Raw genomic sequence first — 9,037 nt, forward strand, 5'->3', positions numbered from 1 at the left:
TAACGTACAATATAATAAAAGGATTTTCCATCGAAATGAAAGCCGATAAAATGGCTTAGTTCAAATAAGTTTATAACGTTAGAAAGTTAATCGAAAAACAATTACATTTGTAAGCTCGATAAGTAAGTAAAAAAAAGAAAAAAAAAATAATGATATTGTCAATTGTATCGACATGCTTAAATCGACGTTTTACGTTATCGTTAAAAAGGAGATTTTCAATTAAGAACCGGTAGTACCATCGGAATTGATGAAGAGAAAAATAAGATAATGTTGGAAAGGGCAAAAAGAATAGAGAAGGAATGAATGATTTCTGACAAGTGTAAGTACCGATAAAAGGGCCCTGCTATATTGTGTCCAACGAGAGATTAAAAAAATAAGCCTAATGGCCGATTCACGTAGCAAGGACGTAAAGGGTCTGAGGAAAGTTGGCGCGTGGCTCGAGGGCGCCGATTCTGAAAAGGGCGTCAAGCTGGACCGTAAAACGTTTATTCGACCCTCTTTATTCCTTTACAATGTAGTTTGTTGCGCTCTTCAAAAAGAAAGAAAGAGGGGGAAGAGAGAGAGAGAGAGAGAGAGAGAGAGAGAGAGAGAGAGAGGACCCGGTCTCTCCTTTCGAATAGCTACAAAATTCGTTCCCTGCGAAGTTTCTCTTTGACGAACACACACAATACGTTAACGATCGAAATTCGAAGGTCAGTTGTGAAAGAATCGGATGAGATTTTCTTTTTTTTTCTTCTTTTTTTTTTTTATTTTTTTTATTAAGGGATACATTTACAATTCTTTGAACGGATAATGATTCGAATGAAAAGAAACGAGAAAAAGAGGGATGAGGGAAAGAAGAAAGAAAAAGTCTATTATAAAATTAGGATAGACAGTAATTTTCAATTTACAAAGTTGTACGATAGAATTACATAACTGGAATTTTTGCGAAGTGAAAAACGGACATCGAGATTAGAATCTTTTCGTGAGCAGTTTGAACGTAACGAGTGGCGTTCGAGAGGGAAAAGTCTCTGACAGATTTAAAGGTTTCGTGGGACTAAACGAAGGAAAGAAGGAAGAAAAGAAGAAAAATAAAATAAAAGAAAAAAAAAGAAAAGAAAAGAGAAAAGGATGAGTGGAAGAAAAGAAAGGGTTTTTGAGAAAGAGAGAGAGAGAGAGAGAGAGAGAGAGAGAGAAAGAGAGAGAGGAGAGTTTGTGAGTGAGTGAATCGAGTAGAAACGTTTACGAAATTGGAAGCTGCGACGCGAGTTCACGGAAGTAGAGATAGGAGAGTTTCGGGAGGCAGATAGCAGGGAGAAATTCCACGAAGCGTGGACGGGATAAGTTATCCTCGCGTTTCAGGATACGCGTCGACATTATTTCGTATCTTGCAGGACACTTCGGCCAATGAGGATGTCCTGCCCGCTACGCTACCGGAATTCATAACGAGGTCTTATCTCTCTTTCTCTCCCTCTCTCTCCCTCTCTTTCTCTCTCTCTCTCTCTCTCTCTCTCTCTCTCTCTCTCTCTCTCTCTCTTTCTGCCTCTTCGTCTCTTTCACGATTTATACTTCTTTTCATTCCTCTATATCTTTTCCCTTCCTCCCGCCCTCGCTTCCTTCCTCCCTTCCTTCCTTCCTTCCTTCCTTCCTTCCTTCCTTCCTTCCTTCCTTCCTTCCTTCCTTCCTTCCTTCCTTCCTTCCTTCCTTCCTTCCTTCCTTCCTTCCTTCCTTCCATCACACTCTGCTACTTCATCTTTCCTCCCTCTTCCCACCTACTCTTTCTTTCTCATGTTCGCACACACGGTCAGGTAATATCACGCGATTCTTTCTTGGAATGGAGCCCGGCTCTTAGTCTTCTCTTCACGGTTGTCGACTTCTACTTTTTAAAACTTCTATGGTATATCCACGAACTGGACACATTTGCAATTTCAAAAGTCTAAATCTCTCGACATATTTTTCAAAATTTTAAAATATCTCCTTTATCGATATTATCGTCTTTTGTCTCTGTATGATATTAATTATTGATATATCGAATGAATCAAAATATTATCAATCGATAAATATTTGATAAATAATAATCTTTTGCCGATTAATTAAAAATATTACATTTGAAAGCAAACATATAGAATTCTATATAAACATGTTAAACATTTCGACCGGTGTACTTTTGATAGCGCGTAAGGCACGTCGTGCTCGCTAATAACAAATCTAGCAGCGGTGATTACACGCTGTGATTTCGCTGAGAATTGGACGAGTGATTAATTCTCGCGGGCAATCCCATCCTTGCCCCAAAATGTCCCTTTCACCTCTCTCTCTCTCTCTCTCTCTCTCTCTCTCTCTCTCTCTCTCTTTCTATCTATCTATCTATTTCTCTTTCTCTCTCATACACGTTCCCTATGCGGATTTGTCGGACGAGCCACTCACAGCAAAGATATTTTAATTCCGAAGCGCCGGCGAAGCCGTTTGGAATGGTTATTAATTCGTGCGTCGAGAACGGAGGGTGTGGACAGTATAGGAAGAAGGGGAAGAACGAAAGGAGAAAGAGAGGGAGAGAGAGAGAGAAAGAGAGGATAGCTCTAGAGAAAGAAAAAAGAGAGAGAAAGAGAGAAAGGTAACGTTCGTAAAAACAGCCCCATTGTTATCGCTGTCCCGCGGCTCGTTTCGCAGTGGGCGGCACTCAAATGAAGAGTGAGAGAGAAAGAAGAGAAGTTTCGTGTAAACGCGTCTGCTTGCTCGACACATATACATATACACGATATATGTATATCTGTGTTCAGATTTTACTAACGACAAAAGAGTAGAAGCGAGGACGATTCTTTTACATTGATTAATGCATCTCATGAATGAATGGTATACACCATGGATGATGAGCCACCCACTCACCCCTTTGAAACGTTTCTCTTGCTACCCTTCTTCTCTTTCCATGCCGTCTATTCGCTCATCCATCCGTCTTCGTCCCTCTCTTACCAAAACATTTTCCATCTCCTTTTATCTCTTTCTTCTTCCTTTCTTCTCTTTACTCGACGGTAGTAACTCGTTTCGCGAGGACGGACTCATCTCCGATTTTATGCCTCGTTTGAAGGCTCATCCCTCTTCTCTACCCCCCCCCTCTATCATCTTCTACCTAACTCTACATCTTCCCTTCTCATTCTCCAGTTGACTCGACGACGATTTCATCCCTTCCTTAATGTACCTACCCAAATTCGGATACCACGTATCCGTGAATTTCTCTATAGAGAGAAACGTTTTATATACTATTTAAATAAGCTCGTGAACACGTGAACATTATGTTTAAATCTTGCTCTTTCTTAATATTTGATAGATATAAGTGACAGATATTAAGATGCTCGAAATAAGTCCTCGCCTTCGTTAAAATTCCAAGATATATCTTTCTTTCTCTTTTATTACCTGAACAATGATCTTTATAGTGAGAAAGGTCGGTCGAGATAAGAAAGGAACGTAATTCTCTCGGCATAATTAATTTCTACAATCAACGTCCATGTTCTCTTCATTTACACGTAGACAAAATCTAAACGAAGGATATCTTATGTTTTATCTAATCTGACGAATTAAAAATTTCGTATTACGAAGATTATTGTATATAATAGAATTAATGAAGAAAAAAAAAAAAAAAAAAAAGAAAAAAAATAAAGCTTTTCCCGATAATAAAATTGAATCACACATTTTTAGATGAACTTTGTATTCAATGAAAATATGTATCTATATAAAAAGACATTGTTAAAACTATACCTGGGGTTACCGATAACGGAAGTCCTTGAAATAAAGTTAACGACAAGAGAAGAACGGCCAAGTCAATATTGTCCTCTTGCACTATAAGACGAGTTAAAGTACACCCTGGGAGCAGCACAGAACGCAAGAGAACTTTCTATATCTCGATGCGTAGTTTCGAACAAAGTTGACAGAATCTAAGTCGAAGTTGCACAGTCCCCCTTCGACGTTTCCTACATCGTAGAAATAAATACGGCCACCGTTGGCCCCGTATCTTCGTATACCACCGTGGCTTCGTATCAAGAGTCGCTGGATAAAGCGAGAAATAGAACCGGGAAGAAAAGACTGCTATAATACATTGACTAATGCCATCTTAAATAATGTCTGGTGTACATTCAACTCGAGTTTTATTTATTTCTATTAGAAATTTACAAGAGAGAATAAAAAAAAAAAAAAGATAATAACAAAGTAATAATTTATTATAATACACGTGAAAGTGATTAATGGAGTATAAAATATTTGAAAAATTTTCCTAACATCACAATGATCCTTTAATTATTTATTAATATGTAATTATTAATCTTATCATTGATCTAAGTTATATCCATAAAAAAAAAAGAAATATAAATGTCAGATTCGTATCAAAAAGATACCTTTAAAATCCTAAAGGCAATAGATCATATTTTCCTATCCAAGAAGATCGGTGTCATATTTCGAATCATCGTTCGTTCCATCGATCACGTAAATCGATAACACCTTTAAAGACATTTTTCTACTGGAACCAATTTCCTTCCCGACGAAACAGATTTGCGATAAGAAAATCTGATCCGATTTATCTACATTCGTCCGTGCTTCACTTCTGACTAGATATTTTCAAAGTTTCCTTTCTTGTTTTCTTATTCTGTTTCTATAACTTTTAACAAAACTCTCTCTCTCTCTCTATCTATCTATCTATCTATCTATCTCTCACTCGTCGACAATCGTTTAATCTTACCTATCGATATTCAAAAGAATATATAAATTGGATTAACCTACGCAATATGTATGTAAAGGCCACTGACAATACACTACGTGTTTGTTTATTAATGAGGCAGTAAATCTTCGTCGAATTAATTTGAAAGAAAGAGAGAGAGAGAGAGAGAGAGAGAGAAAATAAAAAGAAAGAAAGAAAAGTAAGTATAGTGAGACTAGTATAGACGCCCGCATGTGTCGACCTAGACGTTCCTTTTTTACATCGGCTATTCAACGCGTATGATATACAACAAACGTATCGTTTATGTCTCGTATTAACGCTCTTTATGAACTAATAATTCTTAATAAGTCGCTTCGCTATCTATAACGTTCTCCATTTAAATCTTTGAAAATAAACACGAGATTAATTTGAACGTTCTTATATTATCATTTTCATTCATACGAAGAAACATGAATATGTGAATTATTTTCGATTTAAAGTCATATTTTCAAAACATCGAATGAAATGGTTAATGCGTGGAAAGAGGTTTTTATGATTACTCGAAAGTAAATGAACGGATCCATTAAAAGCATTATGCAATTGATACGATTTCAATGGAAACGTTTTTCCTCTTTCCGGATGTTATAAAAATAAGGAGAGTGTAGTGATATGCTTCGACTGTCGATATAACCAACAACGAGGTAGCGAGCTTCAACAAGACGGAAATGGTCTTTCTATTCCTTCCTTCGTATTTCCTTATCGCGACGCAATACATTCTTACATACGTTGATTTCTGAGAATCGAATTCCGAAGGTACCGCTTTTTATTCTCGATACCCTTTCCCCGTCCCTTTTATGTCTCGATATTTTTACTTTTACGATAGTACAGAGTTCCGGGAGAACGCAAAGAAAATCAAATCTAATGTCCGCCGATGCTCTCGAAGTAGTCGTAAAGTTTCTGAAAGCTTTTGCGATAAAAGTAAGAAAATCTGCCGATTAACCTTTTTTTTTTCTTTTTTTTCTTTTTTTCTTTTTCTTCTTAGGGATACGACATTGAAAATTTCGTTACCAGAAATAGGTAGATATATTCAACGTAATCGATACAAATGGTATTGCGATGATAGAAATTAATTGAAGTCACATAGTCATTCGAAAACTCGGTTCGATGAACGTTCCGCTTCTTTTTCTTGCTTTTTTTTCCTTTTTTTTTTTTTTTTTTTTTTTTTAAGACCATTGACACTTTGCCAAGATAACAGAGATACGATAAAATTTTCCTATTATGTACTTAAAATGAAATGTCAAGTTCGATTGTAGGACTATTTACAATGTTTACAAATTAAAAATATTTTGTTATTGAATCTTCTTGTACATATAAACATAACACATGTTAGAGATCACATCGATGTTAAATAATACATTTTCGAATAAATTAGTCCTTTATATATACTCTTATCGGCAATTTTAATTGTTGATAATATACTGTCTCTGTCAGAAAAAAAGAAAAAAAAAGAAAAAAAGAGAAAAAAAAGAAAAGAAAAAAAAAAAAGAAAAAATAAATGAAGAAAAAATTAAGACAAGAGACAAAGAGACAGAAAAACGAAAGAATTTCAAAGTACTTACTTTTCCAAGTAGAACGCAGATTTCAATAAAGAAGTAGTCTTGATGTCTCTTAAACGAAGAAATAAAGCCAGAGCCTCTTTTTCTCTTTTCTCAACAGGACGACGAAGAGAAAGCAAGCACGATCGTCGTAAAAAAAAAAAACACGAAGCACAGTAAATATCCTTTATAAGGTCACGTGACACACTAGTAGAAACTAACCGGAACCACGAATCTCTATATTTCTATTTCCTTCCTCAGCCTTTCTCTATCTCTTTTTCCTCTCTTTCCTCTCTTTCACCCCTTTATACATTCGCCCGAACTTCGTTTTCCTTCGTCGCCCTTCGTAGTCGCTCGAACAAAAAAACCTTCGACACTTTCAGTCGTTTCTCCTTCTCTTTCTCACTCTTTCTCTCTCATCTCTCTCTCTCTCTCTCTCCCTCTCTCTTTCTCTCTCTCTCTTTCTCTCACGGTAATAACTCTTCAACCTTTATTCTTTTCATCATCCTTTCTTCAATTCTTGAAATTATACTTGGAACCCGTTTTGCCCGTCGTCTTTCACGGTATAATAATAAATCGTAAAAAATCAAAGATGGACGTCGTAGTTGAATATCCGTCGCACTGTCAAAAAAAATTCAAGAGGGAAAATAAGATATTAGATCTCTGACATCTTCGAAAGAAGGATTTGTGTATGAAAGATATAAAAAGAAGAAAAGAAAAGAACAAAACAAAGAAAAAAAAGAAAGGAAAAGAGATAGGGAAAATATATAGAAAGAGGAAAGTAAATTGTGAAAAAGAGAGAAAAACGGACAAGGAGAGAAGGAGGGTATAAAGAGAGATGGATGTATAATATACGCGGGGAAACGAGCGAGGCGACAGTCGCGTGGTATCGATTCGTGGTCGTGGAAAGCCGGCGGAGGCAGCCAAGAGAGCGAGAACGAGAGCGAGAAAGAGAAAGAAAGAGAGAGAGAGAGAGAGAGAGAGATAGCTTTTTCTTCGTTTTCCCTCCCCCTTCTCGAGCAACGATCTTTTATCTTCGTCTCTCTCTCTCTCTCTCTCTCTCTCTTTCTCTCCTTTATCTATCTCTCTTTCTGTTTCACACACGCATACACATTCACTCACACATACACACACGCACAGGCGCGCGTACATACACACACGCAAACACACATACACACACACATACACACACACACACCTTAAAACTTCTTCGTCCCTCGATGCACCTTTTCTCTCTCAAGCAACCTACTCTCGCTCGTCCGTTCTGTTACTGGTCTGTTCTATCACACTCCGAATACGAAATTTTCTTTCTCCCTTTTCCTTTCCTCAAAAAATATTCGAGTCCTCTTAAATATTATTATATCCTTTGAGATAAACGAGAGGAGAAAAAGTCACGCGAGTCGTTTGGCGCTTCCCGCGAGGGATGTAAACGATAATGTAAACGAACGACGACGATGATCTTTGTTGTTTTTCCTTTCTTCTCGTCGATTTGAGGGGAGGGCGAGAAAAAAAAAAAAAGAGGAAAAATCTCTGCGATCGTTTTCAAGGAAAACGTGGACGACGAGAATCGTTCGTTCGATTGTCCTATAACGAGGATTGTTATATTATTTGAAGACGAGAGCAACGTGCGCGAACAACACCGGTGCGTCCTTGCGTGCGTACGTGCCGGCGGCGAAAAAGCGACAGACACATCTCCCACGGACGTCCGGGTCGGACTGAGCGCTCGAATCGCGCCGAAGAAGCACGGAGCTGTCCGAGCTACCGGTTACCCCCACCGTCGCACCCTCTCGCGCCGCCGCTACGCTCTCTCCACCGCGCCAAGCTGAAACACGCTTCGGCTCGCTTCCACCACCCTACTAACCGTACTTTCCTCTTTCTCTCTATCTCTATCCTCACTCTCTCTCTTTCTCTCTCTCTCTCTCACCCTTTCCTTCCTTTTACCCCTTACTTCCATCCCTCAAACACCAGCAACCCTACCACCACTAGCATCCTCGTCTACGCCTCGACATCTACTTGGTATCTGCTTCTCTTGCTACCCTTCGTGCCGATCGCCTCTTCTTCACCCTCTCGCCCTCATCCCTCCCCTACTCTCTTTCTCTTTCTCTCTCTCTCTCTCTACCTCTCTCTCTCTCTCTCTCTCTCTCTAAACCACCCCCAAAACGCCAGTCGGCCGAGGATTTAAGGCCCGTTCTCTCTCTACGCGGTGTTGCCAATTTAGCGGGAACGCCGCTCTTGACAGTGGATCAATCTTTTCGTTGATTTCGTTTTCCTGCAACACCTCTTCTACTTTTTCCATTGGTCTTTAAATAAATGCAAACTTCGATGCTATCGTAATATTTTTCAGATAATCTTTCTTTTCTTTTAGTTAGAAAAGAAGATTTGTTTCTAGACTGGCAGCCTAGTTCTTGATAGAAGGATCTAAGTATCACGTGCACAAAGACGACGATGATGACGATGATAACGATGATCTATTCAACGCATACACATAAATAGATGAGAATATATTTTATAATAATATTATTTTATAGATATATCATATCAGTTTACGTTTTTAGTCTTCTTCATTTCGATTATACATTTTTGACTCTCAATTTGACTATCATCGAATGGTAATAATTTTGATAAAAAAAAAATTAAAAAAAAAAAAAAAAAAAAAAAGAAAATAAAAAAAAGAAAAAAAAAGAGAGAAATAGTCGATTTGATAAAGAATACAAATTATTCATGTAAATTATTTAACGAAAGAAAATCGACGCCTCGTTATTTTCATTGCTCTCGAATGGCT

General features: G+C 37.7%; 1 protein-coding gene across 5 annotated transcripts in view; it reads right to left on the reverse strand.

Moving 5' to 3' along the window:
• Window positions 1-7,958, reverse strand: part of LOC118444852 (uncharacterized) — a 251,424-nt gene extending 243,466 nt beyond the window's left edge. For 4 of the 5 annotated variants that reach the window (XR_014982180.1, XM_085657011.1, XM_035873551.2 and 1 more), the window contains exons 1-2: window positions 7,454-7,958; window positions 6,280-6,876 (exon numbers count right to left, since the gene is read on the reverse strand). The gene's annotated coding sequence lies outside the window, so the exon portion shown is untranslated. The remainder of the gene's footprint in view (window positions 1-6,279; window positions 6,877-7,453) is intronic. The other variant, XM_085656997.1, reaches the window with a different exon arrangement.
• Window positions 7,959-9,037: the final 1,079 nt, after the last annotated feature.

The sequence above is a fragment of the Vespa mandarinia genome, chromosome 1, assembly GCF_050613455.1.
Source record: "Vespa mandarinia isolate Hongniang chromosome 1, ASM5061345v1, whole genome shotgun sequence".
NCBI classification, from domain to species: domain Eukaryota; kingdom Metazoa; phylum Arthropoda; class Insecta; order Hymenoptera; family Vespidae; genus Vespa; species Vespa mandarinia.